General features: G+C 40.0%; 1 protein-coding gene across 3 annotated transcripts in view; it reads left to right on the forward strand.

Annotated features, from left to right (window-relative positions):
• Pax3 (paired box 3) overlaps positions 1 to 24550 on the forward strand; it is a 90877-nt gene that overhangs the window by 32859 nt on the left and 33468 nt on the right. The window lies entirely within an intron of this gene.

Raw genomic sequence — 24550 nt, forward strand, 5'->3', positions numbered from 1 at the left:
TTCACCATGTAGTACAGCCAACACCTCTATCTAGGTCTAAAACATTTTCATCACCCCCCGCCCCCCACCAAAAAAAAAAAAAAAACACCAAAAAACTGCATCTCAATTCCCATCCATGCCTGGGCCAAAGTCCACCTGGCTTCTGTGTCTGAGGATTTAACTATTCTGATGATCTCACAGGAAGGGAGTTGAACAGTGTAGAATCTTTCCCATCTGACTTCCTTCTCTTGACATTGTGTTTCAGAGGTTCACCCCCAGGCTGTGGCCACGGATCAGTCCTTCTTTACATTTTACAGTTTCATCCCTTGGGAGATACTTGGGCTGTTTCTACTTTGGGCTCTCATGAAGAGTATGCTGTGAATATTAGTGTGAACGTGTATTTAAAAAATATTAGTGTACATTAATTCCTGAACCATCATCACGATCAAGCCAGAGAACAGTTACATCACCCCAAAATGGTCTCTCTGAAATTTCACCCTCCTCTACCCTTAGCACCCAGAAATTGCTGACCCTTTTTCCATCAGTGTAGTTTTGTTCTTTTAAGAATCTCATATAAGTGCAATTGAATAGTATGTAACTTTTTAAGACTGGCTTCTTTTGCTCCGTATAAGCACTTTGAGGTTTACCCAAGTCATTGTATGTCTTATTCTTTCATTTCTTTTTAGTCACTGAGTAGTATCCTATTGAATGGATGTGCCAAGATTTCTTTACTTATTCACCATTGAGGGACATTTAGGTTATTTCCAATTTGGGGTCATTAGAAGTAGAATTGCCTTAAATACTTGAGTAAAGGTTTTGTGTGAACACAAGTTTTTATTTGTCTAAATACCTAGAAGTAGGATTTCTGAGTCACTTGCTGTTATAACAAATCTCCAGACACCTTACCAGTTATATGCTATTTGTGTTGCACCAGCAATGCATGAAAGTTCCAAGTGCTTTGTGTCAGTGCCAATCCTTGTATTTGTCAATATTTTTATTTTAGCTATTCTGTGAGTAGTGATATTTAATCATGGTTGTAATTCACATTTCCCTAATGACTAGTGATCTTAAATTTCTTTTCACGTGCTTCTGTATCATCCATATACCATTTTTAGTGAAGCTTCAGTTCAACTTTTTTTTAAATTATTTACATTGTTCAATCCTGAGAGTTCTTTTATTCCTGATACAAGTCCTTGATTAGATATGTAATGTGCTAGTATTTTCTCTTACTCTCTACCCAGTCTCTCCATTTTTTACACAGTGTTTTTGTAGGATAGAAGCTCTATTATGATGAAGTCTAATATGTCAATTTTTAAATTTATGTGCTTGTTTTTTACATATATGAGAACCTTTTGCCTCCATTTTTTACACAGTGTTTTTGTAGGATAGAAGCTCTATTATGATGAAGTCTAATATGTCAATTTTTAAATTTATGTGCTTGTTTTTTACATATATGAGAACCTTTTGCCTCCTGTGGCCCTGAAGATTTTTTCCTATGAAACATAGATTTTAGGTCTATGACCCATTTCCAGTTAATTTTTGTATGCATTCTTAATTTTAGGACAAAGTTTATTTGTTTTTCAAATGGATGTCCAATTGTTCCAACACAATTTATAGAAAACACTCTCCTTTCTCCACAGGAGAAATTGCATTTGCACCTTTGTAACATTTTTATGTGAGTCTGTTTCTGAGCTCTGCATTCTGTTTTATGGACGTGTGTCTCTGTTCCTTTGCTTATACACAAGATCTTGGTCACTGCAGCTTGCAGTAATTCTTAAAATCTGAAAATGTGGTTCTTTTTTCTTCTTCTTTTTCAAAACATTTTTAGCTGTTCTAAATCCTTTGCTTTTCTGTATACCTTGTAGAATTCCTTTGCTTATATCTATAAAAAGTCCTTCTAAGAGCAAGTTTTTTTTTAAGTGTTTTTGTTTGGTTTTAGTCCATTTTGGAAATCTGAGAGTGATGGTAAAATAAATCTATTTCTATTACATACAAAATTAATAAAATTATCTACAAATTGGGAATGTCATTCCATCGCAGATATTTCCTCTCTGTAAGTGCTCTGTTTTAGTGAAATGGTTGGCTGTAAGTCAGAGAGGTTTAGCAATATCACGGAATCTGCACCAGAGAAAAGCTTTAGATTACCAGCACGTTGAAGCTGCTTGACTGATTTGTCAGGCAGCCCTCAAAGTCCTTCTCAGAGAACAAGGAAGAAACACAAGAAATGCTAAATGTACACTCATAGAGAACAGGGCCACACACTTGTGGCTTTTATATAATTTATCTAATTTATATAGTTTTAAGCAGTTGGGTTCTCTCAAGAACTTTTGCAAATGTGCAGTATCATAGGGTTTCCAGGCCAATGTTTTTGCCCATGAATTAAAAACTAGCATGGAAGGGAGCTGGGGTTGTGGCTCAGTGGCAGAGCGCTCGCCTAGCATGCGTGAGGCACTGGGTTCAATCCTCAGCACCACCTAAAAATCAAATAGAGATATTGTGTCCACTTATAACTAAAAAGTGATATTAAAAAAAAAAAAGCTAGCATAGATCTCAGGAAGCAAAGTAGAAGGTAAAATTTGCTTTCTTTCCCTTCTTGAGTGAAGAAAGAAATCTACCCTTGTTCTGCCCAGAAGGGGACAATCAGAGGGATGTTACAGTGATCTTGGTGTCTTTTCCTTCTAGTCTTAATTTCTATTTTTTTTTAAATTTATTTATTAGACATTGATGGGCCTTTATTTTATTCATTTATTTATATGTGGTGCTGAGAATCAAACCCAGTGCCTCACTCATGCTAGGGTTGTGGCTCTACCACTAAGCCACAGCCCTAGTCCCTTCTAGTCTTAATTTCATTGCAGAGTTCCAGAGGGCTTTGGGTGCCAAGTCCTGAAGTTTTATAAAAATTGACCTGTATGCTAGGTATTTAGCAATTTTTTCCTATCCAGTGAATTTTCTAAATTTTGAATAGGATTCAAATTCAACATTGACAAAGTCAATGCAAGGACTATGAAAATGAGCTTAGAGTCAAGGATTCCACAGTGAGTCTCAAATGTGGCAGCCATTCCCTGCGAGACTCTTGGCTTTTTGAGGGAGGCTGTCTTAGCCAGTTGCTGTTGACACCCTGGCAGCTCACCCTGTGCCCAGCTCTCCAGGATACATTTTGTTGATATAATTTTGTAAGTTTTGGGTTAGATAAAGTTTGCATTCCAGGTTATTCCTTCAAAACTGTGTATTGAAATGAGTATCTAAGGTTAAAGTTTGTTAGTAATAAATTTAGGAATTCTGCATGGAGTCTGCTCTGTCTTGAAGGACGTGGTGCTAAATGTTTCTGGCTAAAACTTGAGCCCACTTTAATTATTTATACAAAGTCTAGTTGGCTTAGGTGAATTTTCAGTGGTTCCAAGGAAGACATTATTTTTAAATTTTATTTGCCAGAAATAAGTTTTTCATTTCTCAACCATGACCTTAGAGTGTTAAAATATAAACACGTGTAAATCAAAGGTAGTTATTTGATTTCTCAAAAAACACATAGGTAGCTAGTTCAAAAGCGACCCAGTCCATCAGTGATAATTATCACGCTTTCCTTTTCTGTAGCTTTTTCACGTGTAGTTTTCATTTGCCACTTTGATCTGGCGATGGACTGCAGAAGGACATTGCCTCCCCATCTTTAGGATGAAGAAAGGGGCGACTGGGTGTTAAGTGACTGGCCCAGGGTTATGGAACTAGCAGGCGGCAGAATCAAGATGTCAATCTCATCCTCTGGAGGCCAGTTTGAAATAGCATTTTACTTTTGGGCGAAGCAAATCCTACCTTATATGTGCAAGAAAAGAGAAAGGAAGATTTCAAAGTACTGAGCTTCTGATTTTAAGGCAAAAGTTATTTGATATTTACTTTCTTTTTTTCTATTAAAGTGAAAGGACAAAGGATAAAAATGCTAACTTCTGTAGTTTTACCTCTCGTTTTGAAATGCCCCCCAAATATGGGGACTCGCATTTTTCCTTTTCTAAACACAATCAATGTTATTTCCCAATGTAATTTCTCTGTTTGGACTAGTAGTTATAAACCCTTTCTATTTTGATGTTCTTAATAGATGTTGATTGGTAGAATGCTATACCTACTCTTTATATTTGATATATCACATATTACCTGCAAAGTGCTTATTTGCTTTGTTCAACCTTCTGGTCCTACCTTTTGATCTAGATATAAAACAGACAGAAGCAACGTGATTCCTGCTGCTCATGTAATATGATTCCAGGAATTAGGAATTCCCATCTCAGAATGTATCAGGAAGTGGGGAACGGGGCTTATTCAAACAATGATGTTCTGTTGAATAGGTTGTGTTGGTTGCTTCTGTGTGTGTGTGTGTGCGCGTGCTTGTGCACGTGAGTGTGTTCATTTCTAAAGCAGTAAGATCAGATTTTTCCTCTCAAAAGAAAGTACTTTTGGAAGTTAGGCCTCAGCTGCTGTAGATGAGCTTAAAATACAAAGTATGTTCAGTTTAGAAAACTTGATATTTTAAAATTAATTTTTTTTAAAAAAATCAGAAGCTATGAAGAAGTCCTCAGGAAGAAATATCCTTATTCTAGTTCTCTTGTGGGGCCACTATATTGGCTCACTTCACAGTGTAGCTCGGGTTTGAGGTCTCTATGGTGTAGTCAGTGCCAGGTTTGACCCTAGAAAATAACTCTAAAGGAAAAAAATAATTTTTTTTTAAAGAACTGAATTTCAGATTCATATCTTAGATATGGTGGGCATCCAATAATACTCGGACTAGCCTGAGTGTGGTGGTGCACACTGGTAATCCCAGCTGTTTGGGGGGGCTGAGGTAGGAGGATTGCAAGTTCGAGGCCAGGCTCAGCAACATAAGGAGACCTCAAAATAAAAATAGAAAAAGGCTGAGAAATCAAGTCCAGAGGTTAAAGGTTAGCACTGAGAAAATTAAACAAATGAACAAACAGACAAAACTCAGATGAAAGAAATTCTCCATCTGCCCCAAATATTGTCTAATTGCAAACAATATGCAAAGCTGAGAAATCAAGTCCAGAGGTTAAAGGTTCTTGCTAGCCAACCCAGGAGGGAGGGAGAGGTACACTGATGCATGTCAGTCTCCAGATTCAGGGTCAGGCTGTTGATCTTGAAAGGAACAAAGCACCTTCAGAGAAAGTGTGACTACCGAACAACAGGTCAAAGTTTATCTCTAGGGCAGTGTAGAGGAGTGTGTGGGGTCATCATTCCAGTTCTGAATATAAGCTTTGTATTTAAATACATTTACAGCTAGCTATTCAGATTTTTTGAAACTAATCACCCTATTAGTTTTATTAAATATTATTTAATAATTGGAATCGGAAATTCTTACAATAATCTTATGTGGGGTGATAATGATGGTAATGGCGATGATAATAATGATAAATACCACAGGCGTTATATAATTCAATCTTCATGATAAACTGTGAGGTAAGTAATATTCCCACTTTGCAGATGAAATAACTGAGGCTTTGAAACACAACTACCTCTTCTAAGATCAGAGTTAGAAGCATACAGACACTCTTCTTTCCACCACTAGAATATGTCCCCCCAAACCTGCACAGTGTGTTAGGAATTAATCTTAATTTGACTTGGTTTGTAATATAGATGTGTTTGCACATATTCTGTAAAATCACCTTAGTTTTCACATTCCGATATTCGTTTGAATAGCCCTCTTCCTTCAAGCTGTGCTTTCCCCAGCAGGGTTTATCATACAGCCAGTGACAAAGCTCCTCTGTCCCCTGGCCTGGGTCTTCCCACAGAGGTGGTGTGGGAAAGCTGGGAGGGGGGACAAGAACAGTGGAGCAGTGGTAGCCTCAGGCTCGGTCCCCAACCCCTGGCTTCTGACTCCGTGGTGTTCTCAGACCCAGAGGGCTCTGCAGTCTTCAGGATTTCCCCTACCCCTTCCTCTTCTCCTTTTGATAATCATATGGGAGGACCTGGGAGCACTTAACCTGTGCACATCCTTATTGGAATTAGAAAAGCTGAATCCAGAAGGATAGTTAATTAAGATGACTTTTTCTGCACAAAATGCAAGATTTTTGAAACATCGGGAAACAGGCAATTTCGCAAAGGAAGTCACTAGGAAGAGGAGTTTCCATAGTTAGCATGAAGAAACCTTGAATAATTATTTTTAAACATTTGCAAGCTACAGAGTTTTAATTTTTAAAGTAGCTGTTCAGGAGAAAAATAACTGTTCTAGAACTGTGCTGTGTTTAAAATGTAAAACATTTATTTAATGCACTTATTAATTGACCCTTTATATTTGGCTCTGTGAGCTAAGAAAAAGTACACCTAGAGTCGCCTCAGCATGCATAATGCTCTGTAAGTTTCAATGGTCTGTTTTGTCTCCACCCTTTTCTGCTGTTTTTTTCCCTTACCATACTAGACCCGGTGGCATGGCGTGGCGTGCCTGTGTGACCATTCTGTGAATAGTTTCCAGATTTACTGGCATGCTGGTTGCATGTACTATCTCCATTTAGCCTTATTAAACAAAACTATCTCATGCCTGTGGGAGCTATTTCAAAGATGCAGTTTGAGCCAAATTTAGTGTCATGTCGAGTGGCCATGTGTGTACTTTTAGAGGTAGAGTAGGTCTTGGGACAGCCTGTCAAATTTCAAAATGGAAAACTAGTTGTCAGACTCAACGAGTGCTTTCTGAGAAGAAATCAGGTTACCAAGGTGTGCAGTTGAAGTGCAGCATTCAAAATACCCTAGTAGTATTTAATTGGTAATTTTTTAGGAAAAGAAAGCAAAAAAGATGGTTAGTTTAAAAATCGCTGTCATATATAGCATGTAAATTTGTATTCATGAGAAAATGAGACTTCCAGGCTACTAGTAAAGAAAAGTTAATTCCTTGCAGTGGACAAATCAAAGAGCAGTTTCCGAGTCTCTTGGGCTGAAGGACTTGGAGGAGGTTAGGGGGTCTTTGTGCCTGAGGGATTGTCTCAGTGGGAGTGGAGAGGGAGAGGGAAGGATCAGGAAGTGCCTGGCTCAGTGTGAGCCTGAGGGATCAAGGAAGGACCGCAGGGGTCTCCAAGAAGGAGGAGGTCCTGCTCAGCATCAAGGAATCAGTGAGGGGATAGGGGAGCCTTCCGCGGGGCTGGCTGGAGGGAAGAATGGTTTACTGTGAGCACAGCAAGTCCTTCGTGCAAACTCTGAAAATGCTTAAGAGGATCTGCTTGCCAGCCCGTTTGCCTCCTTGGAATGTGATTGATTCTGGCACATTCCAAATACCAGAGGAAGAGTCCATGAGCTCTGAGGTTTCCAAGACAGGGTCTGGTTCAAGCCCAAAAGAGAACTGCTTGCGCATTCTCAAGGTAGGCAGAATAGCTGTGTGTAGAGTGTGACTGGGCATGCCACTGCTCTTCTATTATAGATGTTTGCTTAAATGCATGCAAGCGCCCACTGCTACACCACAGAGCTAGAAAACTACAGATCCGGATGCAAGAGAGATCTCTCTTGGTTGTTATTTTGTTGATGCTGGGGATTGACTTAGCCAGCTCTCTACCACTGAGCTATACTCTCCACCCCAGATCCAGAATTTGACTCCCCAATCTAGATAGGCCAGTGGTACCTAAGAGTCTTACAGAAAGAACCTGAGTGGGTATGTGGAATACCCAGAATATTGACATGGCAGATGCTAGATAAGAGTTAGAATTATTATGCTTCACTTCTAAGCTCCTTATTTAAAAAGAATATTTCTGAAACTGACTTGAAGTGACTTTGATTTCACAGGTCTGGCTTGTGGCCCAGAAATCATCATTTTAAACAAATACCTAGAGGATCTGATGTAGGCCGGTAGACTATTTGTACAGTATCACCTAAAGGAGACTCCTCAGCTAGGTGCCTCAGTACCTCTTTCCTCATCTCCTGAGGCCTAGATCTTATTTAGACAGGTCCCACATTTTCTACCACACACCTCCATAGTGGGACAACTTTGCCCAACCCCAGTGTCATGAGCAGATCCTGCGTCTGGTGCTTTGAAAGGACATCTGCAAATGAGTCTGGCTATGGCAGTTTCCATTAATGTTGCAACTTGCCCAGCTGACTGTGTGCCTTGAGCCTAGAGTGCTGGATAGTTAACTTCCAAAACCTGAAAATTTATGAGAAATACCATGTTGGAATTAATTGGGATTTTTTAAAATGTGCTTATACTATAGGGTGTTACCTCAAACAGTACATGATCATTAAAATAAGGGCTCAATAATTCTAATGGACCTTTTAGAAGCCCCAGTCACAAGCCCTCTCTTGCATCCTAAGAAATTGTGACATCAATGGAGACATTAATTTAAGGATAGTTCTGAAGAAGGGTCCAAGTGCCCATGGGAATCCTGGTCATCTAAGAAACCCCGCATCCCAGACCCTCATGCAGCCTTCCAGTCTGAAACATTGGGCAGTACTCACTGTACAAGGAAGCATGTTAGAACAGACAAGCATGTTTCATTACAACAAAAACAACCTAAATGTACAGTGAGAAAAGACCAACAACATGTAAGATGAAGAAAGACATCAATCCCCTTCCCCCGGGCAAAGAGCATATCCACTGAACATGAAATGGGATTAGAAATCCAAGCATTATCTGGTTAACCATCTAACATGTCTGACTGAAAACTTAAAGTAAAACTCCCCATTTAAAAAAAAAATTGCAATTGGCATTTCCTGGAGATTGGATGTCAGACATTTAAAAAAAAAAAGGTTGATATTTACTAGACTGTGAGCTCTGTTCTGCTCAGTGTTGTAGGTGTTGTTTTGCAGAGAACTGGACATCAAGTCAACACTAAATAAGCATTTGGTGAATGAGTATATACGAATTCAGGAAAACGTTTTGGGATGTGTTATTAAAAACTCAACCTCTTCCCTCCCATCCCCTCCTGGGAGTGAAAATGTGGGCCTGAGCTTATGTTGATGTAGATTGCTACATCCTATTAGCTGGACTTTGGCTACATCGTTGAAGTCTTGTTTGTTGCTGTTTCAAGATTTATCTTTGTGCACAGAGTCTTGCTTAGTGTGACATTTAGGATCCTAATCACACTTTAAAATGTCTTAAGGCTTTGACAAAGTTAGCTTACTAGTATCAATACAGAATATACATTTTATTCTTCAATTCTATAATTTGCTTTTATTTTACATGTGACAGTTCTCTACATTTTCCAGTCTATTCATACCTGTGAATTGATTTCCCACAACCACCTGTGGATTGTTATTACTCCTTTATAGTCGGGGAATGTGAGAGCCATTTAGCTTAGGCAGCTTGCCCAACTGACTGGGTTGAGAACGGAATCTTAGGAATAGAATAACAGTTTTTTTCTTGTTTGCTTCCTCTTGCTCTCTTACTTACTGAGGAGGTAAACTTCTGCCGTGGTGGTGGCCTTTTGGTTAGAAATGATGGAAGTAGCCTACGGGAAGTCAGGGCACAGGATTGGGGCATGGGGCGACATCTCTGGTCTAGCATTTCTGGAGGTGTAATCAGTGCTATATTTCAGGGGTCTTTGGGTTTGTAACCCTGAGCTGCAAGATGATCAAGAGTCTGAAGTCAAAGCAGGAGTCAGCCCTAAGCTAAAGTAAGACTGACACTAAGGTTCCAGAGCTGCTGGAAAACTTGTCCAATTGAAAGAGTTACTGCTTCCTTGTGGAGCAGTAACTTCTCAATTCTTAGGTATAATTAATTCTTGAATTAAGTTTTGCACCTGCCTAGTAAAGTTGAGTAACATGACAGAGACCTGAGCTCTCATGAGGAAAACACCCCTCACTACTCTGGCTTCATTGGTGCCTGGCATTGGAGCATCACTGCAGTAGGGCATCCCTCCAGGTTTGAGGCTTGCATTATGCTATAGACAACGGGAGCCTGGAGTCTGTATTTTGCCTGCTCTTGGATGATGCTAGTTGCACAAGTCAACTTTTTGTCATTGTAGCAAATACCTAAGAAAAACAACTTAAAGGAGGAAAGCCTTATTTTGGCTTATGGTTTCAGTCCATGGTTGGCTGGCCTGAGGTGGGTAGAACATCATGGTGGAGAGGCATTGCGGAGGAAAGCTTCTCAGCTCATGGCAGCCAGGAAGGAGGGGGTGGGAAGTGGTCAGGGACAAGGGACAAGAAACATCCCTCTAGACCTAATTCCTCCAATCACATCCCACAACCTACAGTTTTCACCACTTCCCAGTAGTCCAGTCAGCCATGAATGAATTAATCCACTGATGAGGTCAGAGGCCTCATGATCCAATCACTCCCTCAAAGCCCCATCTTGGAACGTGGATGCACTGGGGACCAAGCCTTCAACACATGAGACTTTGGGGGACATTTCAGTTTGAAACCATAATGGTAGTGGTGATGGGCTTTGGTGGTGACAGGGGAGGTAGGGATGAAGTTTGGCACAGAATTCCTAGACATTTGCATGAAAGACATTGAGCGCCAGTTTCCACCTCCACTCACACTAGCTGTATAACCTCTGAGTCTCATTTTCTTTTATCTGTAAAATGGGGGATAATAATAAGGTTGATCTGAAGATTAGATAAAGGAAAGTAAAGATGTGTGGCATGCTTCCGGGGCATAGTTAGCACCATAAAATACTAACATAAGACTAGGTAAAAATTTTCCATCCAGGTCCATACAGTGAATACTTTTGACTTTGTGGGTATCTGGTCTCTGTCACAGCTACTTAGCTAGGCTGTGTTAGCATGTAGCCTCAGAAAATACCCAAATAAATGGGTATCCCAAAGATTTCTTTATGAACACTAAGATTTCTTGTCATTTTCCTGGGTCAATGTTAGTCTTCGTTTCCCACCATTAAAAATGTAAAAAATAATTTTCTTAGTTCACGGGGCATATAAAAACAGGTAGTGGGGCATGGTTAGCTGAACACAGTATAAACTTTCACATGTTTGATTTGGAGGTATTATTTCATCTCATCTATGTTCATGGTGATTCTTTATATTAGAGTTTTCTTGGCAACCTCTGGCTGCATAGTAGAGCCGTCTCAGAAAACTACTGTAGTAAATCATAATTTACTACTGTGAAATTATGATGGGGTGTTGACAGTCTTCCTCCTTCATCTGAGATTGGTCATATACAATGGGCATTTCTAGAGGACAGAGGACACATTGGGGTAGGTGGTTCTTCATGAAATACCAGTGTGCCTTTTCTTTCTTACTTTTTGTTTTGTTTTGGTACCAGCGATTGAACCAAGGGACACTCAACCAGTGAACCACATACTCAGCCCTTTTTATCTTTAATTTTGAAACAGGGGTCTCAGCAAGTTGCTTAGGGCCTTGCTAGTTCCCTGGTCTTGAATTTGCAATCCTCCTACTTCAGCCTCTGGAGCTGCTGGGATTATAGGCATGTACCACCATGCCTGGCCCAGTGTGCATTTTTAATGTTGTTTTTAATTCAGGATTTTTGTCATTTTTGCCTCTAAATTTTCATGTTTAACTGGGTGTGGTGGTGCATGCCTATAATCCCAGCAACTTGAGAGGCTAAGGTAGGAGGATTCCAAGTTCAAAGCCAGCCTTAGCCAATTAGCGAGGCCCTAAACGATTTAGCAAGACTCTATCTCAAGATAAAAAATATAAAAGGGGTGGAGATGTAGCTCACTGAAAGAACACTCCTGGGTTCACTTCTCAGTACCAAAATAAAATAAAATGAAATAAAAATTCACTTTTAATAAATGCTTCTTTAATGCTTTAGGAATGTTTAAAAACTGCTGAGATAAGTGAAAATGAATGTTCTGCCAATTTAAAGATGTGAAGAAATATTTAGAGAAACTTAGTTCTTAATGAGTCATTGGGGCAAAACTGTGTGAGGTCCTGCACAATAATCAGAATTTAAGGAAACTCTGATGAGAATAAAACCACACTTTTAGATGCAAGTCAAAAACAAATATAAGGTAATATTTCAGTGAAATTCTAAAACCCTTGTGACTGAAACAACCGACCAGTTTAACCAAAACATCATTTTGTCTCTGAACTTTCTAACTGCCCCATTTCTCCCACCTCTAGGGCACACGTCTATCTATTTATTTTGCAGTACTGGGGATGGCACCAGGGCCTCATGCCTGTCTCTACAAGGCTCTACCACTGAGCCTCAGGCCCAACCCTCATTCATTTTCCACTTTAGCAGGGGGATGGCAGTATCATCTTTTAGGTACAAAAATATTTCACAGTTGACTAATGTGTTGAACTCACTTAAGGTTGTTTTGAAATTCTTATTCAAGAAATATGTCCCCCAAGCTTTTTGGGGGGGGGGTATTTGCCAATAATGGAACTACTTATATTATTTAAAAAAGAATACACATTCATTATAAAAAAATATTTAAAATAAGAGTTCACAGGTCATTTTAGCTCCTTCCTTCCTTTCCTATATATTTTTTGGGGGTATTAGGAATTGAACCCAGGGTTGCTTTACCACTTAGATATATCCTTTTTTATTTTGAGACAGGGTAGACAGGGTCTTGCTAAGTTGCTAAGGCTGGCCTCGAACTTGGGATTCTCTTGCTTTAGACTCCCTTGTCCCTTGGGGACTTCAGGTATGCCCCACCATGCCTAACTCAGCTGAATTTCTTTTGAGGCCTGTGAGTGCAGGGCAAGTGTCCAGGGAGGATTTGGACTCTTGGGAGTTGTTTGGAAGGGTACCATGATATTCATGAGATATTTCTACTTATGATATGTTCAGGTTCCCAAGACATTTCTCGAACTTTAGATCACAAAGCAAAATGGCTTTCTGGATTTATCCTGCACCTTCTGAACAATCATGATCACACTTTTTCATTTACTCTTAGGCCGAGTTAGTGGCTGCTCCACGGGTTGATTTCAGTTGTCAGTGGAACTGGGGAAGAAACCTTCTCCTGTTGGAGACTCTGGGTAGTTTATACTCATCAGTATTTGTTGACTTGCTTGTCCCTGCTGTTTCGGTGGTGGGTAGAGTCGCTGTCATTACTGGTGTTTAGGGACAGTGTACAATGTGTTCATGGCAGTAAGAGCTGATGTAGAAGGAGTGGGTCTGTCAGTAGACTCTGTCTTCACCAGAGGTTCATGAGCCCAGTGGGTTTATTATAAAGGGACCTCCAGGGACTTCCCAGGTAAGGGTTCTTCCTAACTGCTGCAAAGGGCTCTCACAGTGTGTCACATGGTCATATGATTTGGTAAATTATGTCAAAGGAAGCTGGGTTTTGTATATTTAAAGAGAACTCCCCAAATTGTAAAAGTTTCAGGTCCCCCCCCCCCCCAAAAAAAGAATCTGCTTCTGTTTTTGGACTGGGACTCACTCAATCTCTGTTGAAAGAAGCCAAGAAAAATGTCTTTGCTGACAGATATGTAGGATTCTGGAAGCTGAAGCATAGACCTTCCCCCAGGCCTGCAACTGAAGACCAAAGCAAGAAAAGGAAAGATAGACTCAAGAAGAGAGGCTGGGCTGAGAGGGCAGGGATGCCGTTGGTGTCTCCCTGCAGTCAAAACAACAAGTCTGAGAAAAAGCAGCAAGGGTCTTTAGTCGATCAGAGGAGGACCTCATTCCCTCATGTTTCCATTTTCTGTAGAATGTGAAAGGCTAAATATAATGCCTCTTTGATTTAATTCTAGCTAAATGAAGTTTGTTGAACTGGTGCTCCAGTATCTACTATAATTATACAGCCATCTGCTTGTGTGATGGTGATGGTGAAAATATAAGTTTTGTGAGCATTACAGTTTAGGAAATAACCTTTGCACATCTTTTCTCAAGGGCAACTATTGAAAGGAAGGCCTGGGGGCCTCTCAGACTAATGGAGTCCTATGAAAGACTGAAGTAGGATGGTCCACATGCACCTCATTTTGCTGTCCTGATGTTGTGATAATGCTCTTTGACACCTTCAGTCAGTTGGTCCTCTTTGGTGAAGTCTCCAGCGTCAAAATCACTGTGGAACTCTGACATGCAAAGCCATTCCTCTTAGAAAGGCCTCAAAGTTTCCACGTGCAAAGCTACTGGACAGGCACACAAAGACCCTAGCTCCCTCCACACCTGCTTTTAGGAAGGCAGTGCTGGTGTTCCATCTGTCTCTATGAACTTACTAGTTTCTGGGCTGACCTGAGTGTTTGACGTGTTGAAATGAAAAAAACAAAAACAAAAACAAACAAACAAAAAACCACTGGGGCACACTGTTTACTTATAGAAAGTCAAGGAAGTGGTCCATCAGAGGTATAAGCATGGACACAACAAAAGTTGACCTGTAAGTTTTAGTCTTCCATTTAGGAAGGAAGGTTACTATGTGTATGGAAAGTCCAAAATGCTCTTGTGATGCAGAGAAGGGAGGGGCTGGGAGGGTGAGGGAAGACTTTGTGGAAGGTGGGCAGAAAGACATAAAAGCAGACGATAAGCCAGGTGGAAGCCAACATACACCAGTCCACTAGGTCCTTCTATAGGCACGCAGGGTTGTGGGAAGTTTTTCCAGTCCAGTGAAAATTTTAAATTGTACCAGGTTTTGTTTACAGGTTCAATTTTTTACATTAATTACTGGTTCTCTATATTTTAAAGATGATTTACTCAGGAAAATATTAATTAATTTTTATAAGCACTGATCAGTATTTGAATACCTATGTTATTTGAGTGAAAAAAAATTGTGGATGAGTAATTGTGGATAAGTAATGCATGATCCAGGAATCATTCCTAGGCATATTTAGAGTGGTTTTCCTTGTAGCTTTGACATCTGATTGACTTGCTGAGATTTTGGGCAGGTTCTTTTAAACATTCCAAGAATCAACTTCATTTAACAAAACAAAGGTAAGATATCTAACGTACAGAGACGTATAGAAGTATAACAAGGGATGGGACTTTGAAAACTAGAAACAAATCCAGTTTTATACAATTGTTAAATATAAATAAAATGATTTTTAGGTACTAAAAAAAATCTTCCTCCTCTCTGGGCCCAGTCTCCAGTCCAAGATGCTTTACTTCATTAATATTTGTACCCAGTGGTACTTCTGGTAGGAGAAGAACTTACCATAGCTGATTGGAAGATAAAAGTCAGTTCACCCACAGATCCAAAGAAAATAATGAGTAAATTATGCAATAAACTGGAAAGAGCTAGAATTCAGAATTTGAAGATCTAAGTCTGAGCTTTAACTCTGCCACTAATAAACCTGGTAGGGACGGAGGTATTATCTGATCCATCTCAGAGTCAACTTTCTAAATTTATAGATGATTTCCAGTTTTCAAAATTCTAGCTGAAGCAGCACATTTATACAAAATATGAATATCTCTAGAAAGTCGTGGGAGACGATTTTAAATCATGGTGTACTCCTGATTCCCCCCCACCCCCACCCTGAAGTTTCATGACATTGTTAACTACCTAGGTAGACCTTCCGGTGCTTCAGTAGGTTTTCTTCTCTAGCCATACTTTCTCTGAGCAGGCTCACACATTCTTCCTTCTCTGATTTCTTCTATTAGTAAGAGGAAGGCATCCTAAGAACACCCTCCCACTTAATTGCAGCCTGAGTAGAAATAAGGATGGGGATTTGGGAGGAATGGTCAGTAAGGACAGCCCCCTCTGATGCCCTAGGCCTTTGATAAGTTTTCTTAAAACTGTGGCCTATTTTTGGTGACAGTAGAGAGAGAGAGAGAGACATGTTAAGAGTGGATTCAGTGGTTCTTGAATGAATTATGTAGCTGCATTATGTGGATGCAATGGGAACATAATGGGCATTTTTCTCAGCCCTCATAGAGAGAGATGGGTATATGTTCTTATTTGCACATTCACATGCAACTACAGGTGTATAGGAGCACATTGGAAGGAACACAGCTACACAATTTCAGAATTCAAGTTAAATTCTCAAATGTAAATGATCTTATCAATCAATATTTTGTTATTACTAAAACAAGGAAATATTTATTCAAATATTTGATTTTTAAAATGTAAAGCCAGTGAAGAAATTTTTAAAAAACATATATATATATATATATATATATATATATATGTGTGTGTGTGTGTGTGTGTGTGTGTGTGTGTGTATAAATAATATATTATTATATTATGTGGAACAAAAAATGGAAAGACATGCAGTAAAGGAGTATGATCTGACTCTATGTATTAATCTATTATTCATCCATATATCCATCTTTTTATCTATACAACCATCCACCTATATACTCTGTTTAGTTTAAAATCAGTATTGTTTTGGATTCTAGAACTATCACTGTTTATTATTTTTAGATATTATGCAATTTTAATATTACAATATAATGTGCTTTTATAATGTGAAAATAAAATTTCACAGTGAAATAAGCAAAATAATGTATTATTTTGTCGAAGAAACTCTTAGGAATGGGAGATAAAGCATAGGTATAACTTGAGTTTTAATTGAACTGGCAGCAGTGTTTTTTTGAATGTCAGCATCTGTCCTGAAAAATTGATGATTTCCAGTTAAAAATCACTGAATGGTATGTATGGGAGGGAGGGATGGAACTATGTTTGGCCTTTACCCAGATAGTCTTTAATTTACTCAAAACTGTAAGGGTTCAGGGCACATTTCAGGTCCTTACCTCCCCATCTAGTTTCCCATCCAGACTCAGAAACTTGTTGCTGGAAACTTCTGGGGAAAACATGGTTGGAGCCAACCAATGGACTCTTAAACAACTTATTATCTTATTCCTCTTCTTTGTTGGAAAGAAAAATGGATCCTTCTCTTCTCCTTTCTTTTCCTTCTTTCTCCTCTTTTGTTTTTCTCTCCTCCCCTTCTTTATTCTCTCCTATCTAGTACTTTCTTACAATTTCCCTCCAGTCTGCAAGATTGTTTCTGGAAAGGTAGTGTGGAGCTGAAGGGCATTTGTCTGATAATTTGTGTTCAAGGTTGCTTCTTAAGAAAATCTTGCTATGTTTTCCTGGAGTTAGATTCCTGGGTTATTTATTCATAATGGCTGTGGATATGCATCAAAATGATCAGATAGTGAATTGCTCCAAACAGTACTTTATTTTTGCCTCTGTAAATGCCTGTCAATGTAAGACAAGAATTTACCTCCAAGCAGTCAAAGTGCCTCCCTAGGAAAACCAAAATCAATGTTGGCATTAAGGAGAGGCCAAATGAATGGTATTTATTTTAGGCTGGTCGCTTGATTCTTGGTCAGCTCAGTCTTTTTGTTTAGACTTTGGGAGCACAGAGTCTATTCAGTTCATAACTACCATAATCGTTGATCCCACAGCCTGGGTGTGTGTCCTAGGTTCTGGTGGGTTTGAGTAACCTTGGCTTCCATGTTGGATTCTTAAGGCAATTGGCTATGTGGCAAGAGCTGAATTGTCTTTGGAGTGGGCACATGGACTGGCTGACTGTGGGCAGGGCTTTTAGAAAAGGAAGCGGATGAGAGATTGGATGATTCTCTTATTTCACAAATTTAAGAATGTCTACAATGCCGTCAAAGTTTTGGTGGCCATTTTTTTCTCACAGAATATAGAGACCATTTTTCTCATACATAGGGCTGGGAAACAAGAAGGTACCTGGGGATTAGCTGAGGCTACGTCATGGGAAGGAACTGTGCATGCTTTACAAATTGTTCTTTCTTTAAAATCAGCTTTTGAAGCAGATATCTTAAGCCCTATTTTGCTGATGAGAAAACTAGTTCAGAGGGCTATGAAGCATGCTCAAATCAGACAGGAAGAAGCCAAGTGGGTACTGAAGTAGTTGGCCTGCCTCCTAGGCTATCAAACTTCCACGGTGGTACCAAAGTTTTTGTCCAAACCTTCTCTATCCCCTCTTTTGTTGCTTAGACACCAAGAGAAAACAAAATTTCAAAAAGCAGCAGTCCCTACTTCAGGGACACACATCAGCTATTCAGTAATTTGGCTGGTTTGCCTATTCCTCCCTGGATGTCACACTGATCCGAAAGTGCACCTTCCAGATTGGAACCTTATACTTCCGCAGGATGAAGAAGGGAATCACTCTTCTGATTCATTATCCCCTTCCTCCCCGCCCCAGGGAAGCCCTTCTCACCCAGTAGGTATCCATGCACCATTTCTGATGATGTTGCTACTAATTCCTTTGCCAGCCAAGATTAAGCTGAGCCTTCTCTGTTGCCTCCAGGAAGACTGTTTCCTCTTTCATTTATGTTCAGTTATTAGCTCTTTCTATCTTCCAACAAGCAAAAATTGACCCAGATAAGATTTGGATTTTCAAAACAAGTTTCCTGTGTTGCCCCCCCCCCCACCTTTTCCCCTTATAGAACCCAGTAGAAAATGGGAAGCAAAGAAACAATCTTGAGATGCCATATGGGAAGAGTCAGTTAAAGCATCGCACATTATTTTGATCTCTGTATTAAAGATCATAAGCTGATCGAATCAATGGTTCTGTTATTTAGCAAATACCATCCTTCAGCCTTGAGAGGCTCTCCATCTCTGTTGCCCCAGGGCATGGCTATGTTATCTCTTACACATTCTGACACTTTCCTGCGCCTGGGTAGAGGGAGGATCATGATGGAGGGTGTTTCACCTTTTGATTTTGAGTTCCATATATTATTCATGTTTGCATCCTTGGTACCAAGGACAACATCAGCTGCATCTTAGGCACCCGGTAGATATTAGGCAGTCTTCTTACTTTCTTATTTCTTATTTTCTTTTTTTTCCCTCTTTTCTAGCTTAATTCTGTGGAATGATGTATGATTCAGCATAACCCGATTTGCACTCTGGGGGCTTTGGTCATAAAATAAGGGATGGGCCTCTTCCAGTGATCCTGTAGTTTCATAGATGGCATTTGGCTTGGCATTTTAGTTCTCCTGGTCATTAGCCTTCTTACTTCCTTATATAGGTTTCTGGCACACAAAATGCAGTATTTGACTTTCTTCTTAAATCTGCCCTTCTTCTGGTCTTCAAACATCTCGTGCCATCCTAATCCTGGCAAAGCTTAGTTGTGGATAAGGCTGTTTGGGTTTCATGTGTCTTTGGGTAGTTTGGCCTTAATAAGTGCTGGCAAAGGCTTTGTTTTGTTTTCTATCCCCTGAAAAGCTCTGTGTAACCTACTACCTCTTCCATATATGGAGCCTTAGTATATTTGTTGACTTTAGAACAACTTGGGCACACCACAGCCAAAACATTTGCTAATGGAAAATACAGATGAAGGTAGGACCCACCTTTGTGTTCGTCAGTTATGCCATGTGCCTTACTGAGCGCATTGTCTCTTGTTTAAAGCTCCGTAACTATCGCAGAGGTTTAGGTTTCATAGCAAGAGTTCTTTTCTTAGTAACTGTACGTAGCATAATTTTACCCCAACCACCACTGAAAATATTACTCACCTTTCATGCTCATGTTTTCCCAACTGATTTACAGGATTGACTGTGATATTTGAGTCCTGGCTCTGTAGACCAGGAAGAAAGAAAGAAAAAAAAAAAAAAAACAGTGAAGATATTGGCTACAATTTTTCTTCCAACTCACAACAGTCCTCCTCCTCAAATGACAAAGCTAACAAGCGCTTGCATTGGCCTGTGTTCTCATGAGTCAACCAGGTCGGATCACTCTCCATCTCATCTTTTTCATCTGTAGGTTGGGGATGACAATCCCCCTTCCAAATAGGGTTTTGGTAGAGATGAAGCGCATGTGCACGGGTCTTAGAGGGGCTGGGTGGCCAAAGCTGTCAGTGGCCAGAAAGCAGCAGCTTTGCTTATATTGTTGTTACCATTGTTAAGTTAATTTTGCCCATCTTGGTGAAGAAACCGTCAAAGAGTTTTGAGAGATCTCTGTTCTGCCTCTGATGAATCAGTTCACGTTGATATGACTTGGGGAATAAATCTTTGTACATGGTAAGGAATAAGCCACACTTAGACCAAAAAATGTGGTTTCAATTCAACTGCAGTAACAAAAACACAAGCTAAATCCCCTTATAAAACTAGTCTTTGCAACATTAGCTTTTTTTTTTTCCTTTTCCTATGAAAGAAATATTTTTCCCAGAGGAAAAAAGGTGAGAATGTTTGGGAAAATGAAGTGGCTAGAAATGATTATTTTAACCTGCTTGTTTTAGGGTCTATGGTTGATGAAATTAATGGTAATCAGCCCAGAATGAGAACATTTCTAATATTTTTGCAGTTTTGAATAAAGATGCAAATGGAAGCAAGTTACATAATTATTTTGTGGAACTTGGTCTTATGTTCCTTTTCAGAGAGTTTATTTTTTTCATTCATCTTAGAAGGGCCTATTTATTCGTGAGAGATTGAAAATTCCCATTGTTCTTTCAAATGGATTGTGTTGTTCTGTTCTTCCCCCCAACTCAGTTCTGTTGAATATCTATGAGTTGACACATTTTTAGTAAGTAATAACTGTGTCAAGCTGTGCTGACAAAATGTCCCAACATAACTGTTAATAAGCATTGTCATTTTAAGCATGAAACAGTTTAGCTAATGATTTATCTCTTATAATGCAGCACTTGGGCAGCTGTATGATTCGTCTCTTTAGCAAGTCAAGTAATTTCTTTAACAAAATGTTAAGCACAGATGGGCCATAAGCTGTCAGTTAACTATTATTGTGCCTACATCTGCTGGCTTTCAATGCACTGTTTTATGTATCCAGTCAGTCACTTAGCTGCAGCTCCGTGAAAGGCTGAACCTACTCTGATTGGCAAATAAAATGTTCATTTGTCTCTTCTTCCTATTGTTTTGTTTTGGTAACACATGTCAGCGGCTCAATTACCCAGTTCATTAACAGCTCCCAAAGGACACGATGGCCAGCCCGTGATAAGAGGGCAATTGTGGCACATATGGTCCATAATGGCCTCTCTCTTGGCAATTGTAAATAAAAGCCACTTGGCCCTTTGCCTTTCACAGGAGAACTACTGTTTTCCTGTTCCCCTTCAGTGTGCAGATTACCTCTCCTTGCTCCATGCAATCCAAACCCGGGAAATCAGAACATCACTTGCTGCTTCAAGAGACACAGAACCAGCCAGTGTCTCTTAATTTTAATTATGCCTGACTTTTAAGTTCTGGAAGGGGAAAGTTCTTATCACAGGAGACTATTCTTAGAAAGCAGTTAGCCAATTAATTAGTTAACTAACCAGTTTTCCTAATTGAATAGCAACACATTTTCCTGGTCCTGGAGTCTCTATTTCTCTTTGAAATGCTCTGGTGGCAGTTATCATGGAATTGGAAAAAGCCATTTAAAAAAATTATAGTTGGGAGTCTTTTCATCGGGTGGGTTGGGGAAGGCTGATCTCATCCTTGTGGGATGAGAGAGATTCATGTCCTAAAAGAAGGAATTCTTGTTCAATCTCTCTCTCTCTCTCTCTCTCTCTCTCTCTCTCTCTCTCTCACACACACACACACACACACACACACCCACCCTGAAGACAAGGAGTTTAAGAAGCCACTGGGCTAATTTGGGTCAGTGTCAGGGTTCCTAAACCAGAAAGATATTTCTCCATGTCTTCAAGCCCTTGAAAGGAGGTGCTTAAATAGGTACAGCTTGGTACGTATTTCGTGGCTCCTTTAAGCAAAACCGTAGCTTGTATCAAGGGGTAGGAAAGGTTGCAAGCAGGTTTTTATTTACATATTCCACTGAACACAGCTATTCCAAATATTCAGCAGCATGCATGAATGAATGAATGGAGAAATCAGTCTTTCTTTCCAGATGGTTATCACAGAGGAAGACTTTTAAATAACTAGTGGCTGATGGGGGAAAAAAAAGAACTTCCTCTAGAGGAAATTGTCTCAAGGTGATGCAGAGAGAAAGTCAAAGTTATCCCCACCTTAGGATGGGGGATCTTTGAAGCCACGTGGCTCAGCACCTCTGAGGCAGCTTGGCCATTATGCCGGTTTCAGTTTGTCAGCCCTCACCTTAAATAAACACCCAACAGTCCATGTTGTGCATTTAAAGTGACTCCAGGGCGACCAAGCACCCCGCAGCCCTCCTGGACCCCTCCCCGCAGCCGCCATTCTCATAACCAATCTGTACTCTCCTCCCAGGGCAGCCGGCACTCGGGGAGTTGTTGAGTGTCAGGGTTTATTTGTGTTATTTTGATTAGCCCCAACCTGGCAGGAGCTTATTTTCCTTCTAATGACCTCGTGCTGTGAGACTGCAGCTTCCGAGGTAAGGGCTTGGGTCAGAGGGGAGGGGAATAGCGTTACATTTCTCCAGCCAAAAAACAGGGACTGCTGGGCAGGGACAGGAGTAGGTGCATGGCTGGAGGCTCTTAGATTTGGTGTTCTCCAAATAACCTTTTCTTGAGAAAACCGGGATGGATAACCTTGCCAAAGTTTGTCATCTCTTTTTCTTTTCTTTTTTTCTCACTTGCTCTAGACTCTTTTTGCTGGCAGAAAATTGGGGCAGAAATTTTAGAGGGGACTCAAACAATATCTTTCTATTCCCTAAATAAAGGATTGGTAAGGTTAGAAACCATCTCCCCTGGTTTTCCAGCTAACAAAATCACAAGTACTGAATTCTAGGTCTGGGTTAGGAATTCTGAGATCAATTTATTGATAGAAGCTCTAGCGATACCTTTGTGGTAAGTCTTGGTTTGTTCTTCTCAGAGGTGTATCTCTTTACTTTTCTTGACATATGTACAATTTTACAATGTTGCCATACTTCCTTAGTTTGTGAATTAATGTGTAAGGGAAGTTTGCAGGTGCTGATCTCTGGACTGGCGTGGATTAACCCCTACTGTGCATCCATTTTAACCGCCCCCCCTTCTCTGGAAAAAAAAAAAAAGAAACACCCAACCTCCCCTTTCTCCTGCACTCTGGCTTTCTTTGTGTCTCCTGCACCCTGCCAGGCAGGTGTCAGAACCCTGAATGAGGGTAAATGCCCCGTTGATGGATTCCACAGATGGAGCGTGGAAATCGGTAGAATAGGCTGCAGCCACAGGCCATTTCTTGGGATCCAACAAAAGCCTCCAAATAAGTCAACAAAAATCCCAAAGATCACAAAAGGAAAATGTCATTTGTCATTTACTCTGGGTCTGCGAGGGAATATCAGTCTTGCTTCGTTCCTGACTTTCACCCGAGTAAACACAAGACAGGTCATTCACATCTTTCTCAGTGTAAAAGGGCGACTTCGGATCAGAACGCAGTTAGCTGCCTATTGTACCCTTCAGTGTTGATGGTAAAACTCGCAAGCACAGGAGACAGTTCTGCAGTTAGCCAAGTGGGAGCATCAAACTTTGAGTTGACCTGCTAAGGACCTTCTAGAATGTCCTTCTGAGGTACCTGCAAGTGGTGAGACAGGGTCCGAGAGGACTTCTGGAGCTCTCTGGAAGATCTCTCATTTTTATCGTGTTCCTTTGTCAGTGACACACAACTTGGAGTGAAAACGCCAACAGGTCTAGCTCAGAAAGAGAACAGAAGAAAAAAGACTGTCGGATTTGGTATGAGGCCATCTTAGAGAAAATGAAGGATGACTAGGAAGTTTGGCCTCCAGAGATTCCCCACCTCCTCCCGGGTCTGTAAATCGCATTGTGTTATATCCAGGGCAAACGCAGAGTTTAAATGGTTGTCATGTTTTGATTCTTTAATTATTCAAATGAAAGGTCTTGCTGAGAAGAAAGACAATGTGCCAGATTCATGCTTGTGAATTATTCTGTTTCTCCATTTTTTTGCCTGTCTCCCATCTCTGAATTATATTTGTCTGGAAACCAATAATTACAGAATTCCATGTGACTAAATCCCTATAAAATTGAGGCAAGATTTCATGTGTAATAGTGTTAACTAGGATGAAATATTTCCCGAGGCTACAGAAGATGTCGCAAGGGGCCAAGGGACAAAGACATATTCTGTAATTCCTCCTTTAATTAAGCTCCATGGTAGTGCTTTGGCCTCCTCCTCCCAGTTAGACTTGTTTCTGAAGGAAGAGTTTGTAATCCTGTGGGTAAGACGGTTGTCTGCTGGATTCTCTCTCTCTCTCTCTTATTGACAGTGTCCAGTTTCCCAGGTTTAATTTCAGGAGTCGATGTAAAAACACTGGGATAGCTGAAAAGCTGGCTCCTAAAATCTGAAATTAGTTTTAGGTAGAAAGAGGTGATGGACTTTTCTTGTAGAATATAGAAACACTCAGGCACCCAGTGAGAAGCGATGCTTTCTAGGGATCACTCTGTGGATTTTGCTGTATAACTTACATTTCAAGTTATTTATTCCTGCACTTTTGTTTAAGAAGAATTTTACAGCTCTGGATAGACTTTCACCAAGTGAAAAAAAAATCCCCCAAAAGAAGACTTTAATAAAGATGTAAAATAAGCCATCAGTTTAACTGCTTGTGTTTAATGTCACATTCTGGACGGACCCTGAGTGCTAGGACCAGTGAATGATTTACAGTGGTCTTACCAGGGACTGAAAATAGTCACACTGGGTGGATTTCTTCCATCAATTCAATATCTTAGAAAAATCACTTTATTTCTTGGTGTTTTATTATTATTTAAAAGACTAGACCTTGAACTTAGATGGAGTTCAATAAAAATTTCATTGAATTAAGTTGAATTGCATGGGAAAGTTTTTGATTTGTCATATAATATTAATCCAACTGTACTATTTTCTGTAGATTTCATTTGATTCTGGGGAGTTTTTGAAAATTTGGGAGAAATGGTGGTATTAGTTTAGTGATTGATGTTAGAATTCCTATTTTGGTTCATTT

The sequence above is a fragment of the Marmota flaviventris genome, chromosome 11, assembly GCF_047511675.1.
Source record: "Marmota flaviventris isolate mMarFla1 chromosome 11, mMarFla1.hap1, whole genome shotgun sequence".
Taxonomy (NCBI): Eukaryota; Metazoa; Chordata; class Mammalia; order Rodentia; family Sciuridae; genus Marmota; species Marmota flaviventris.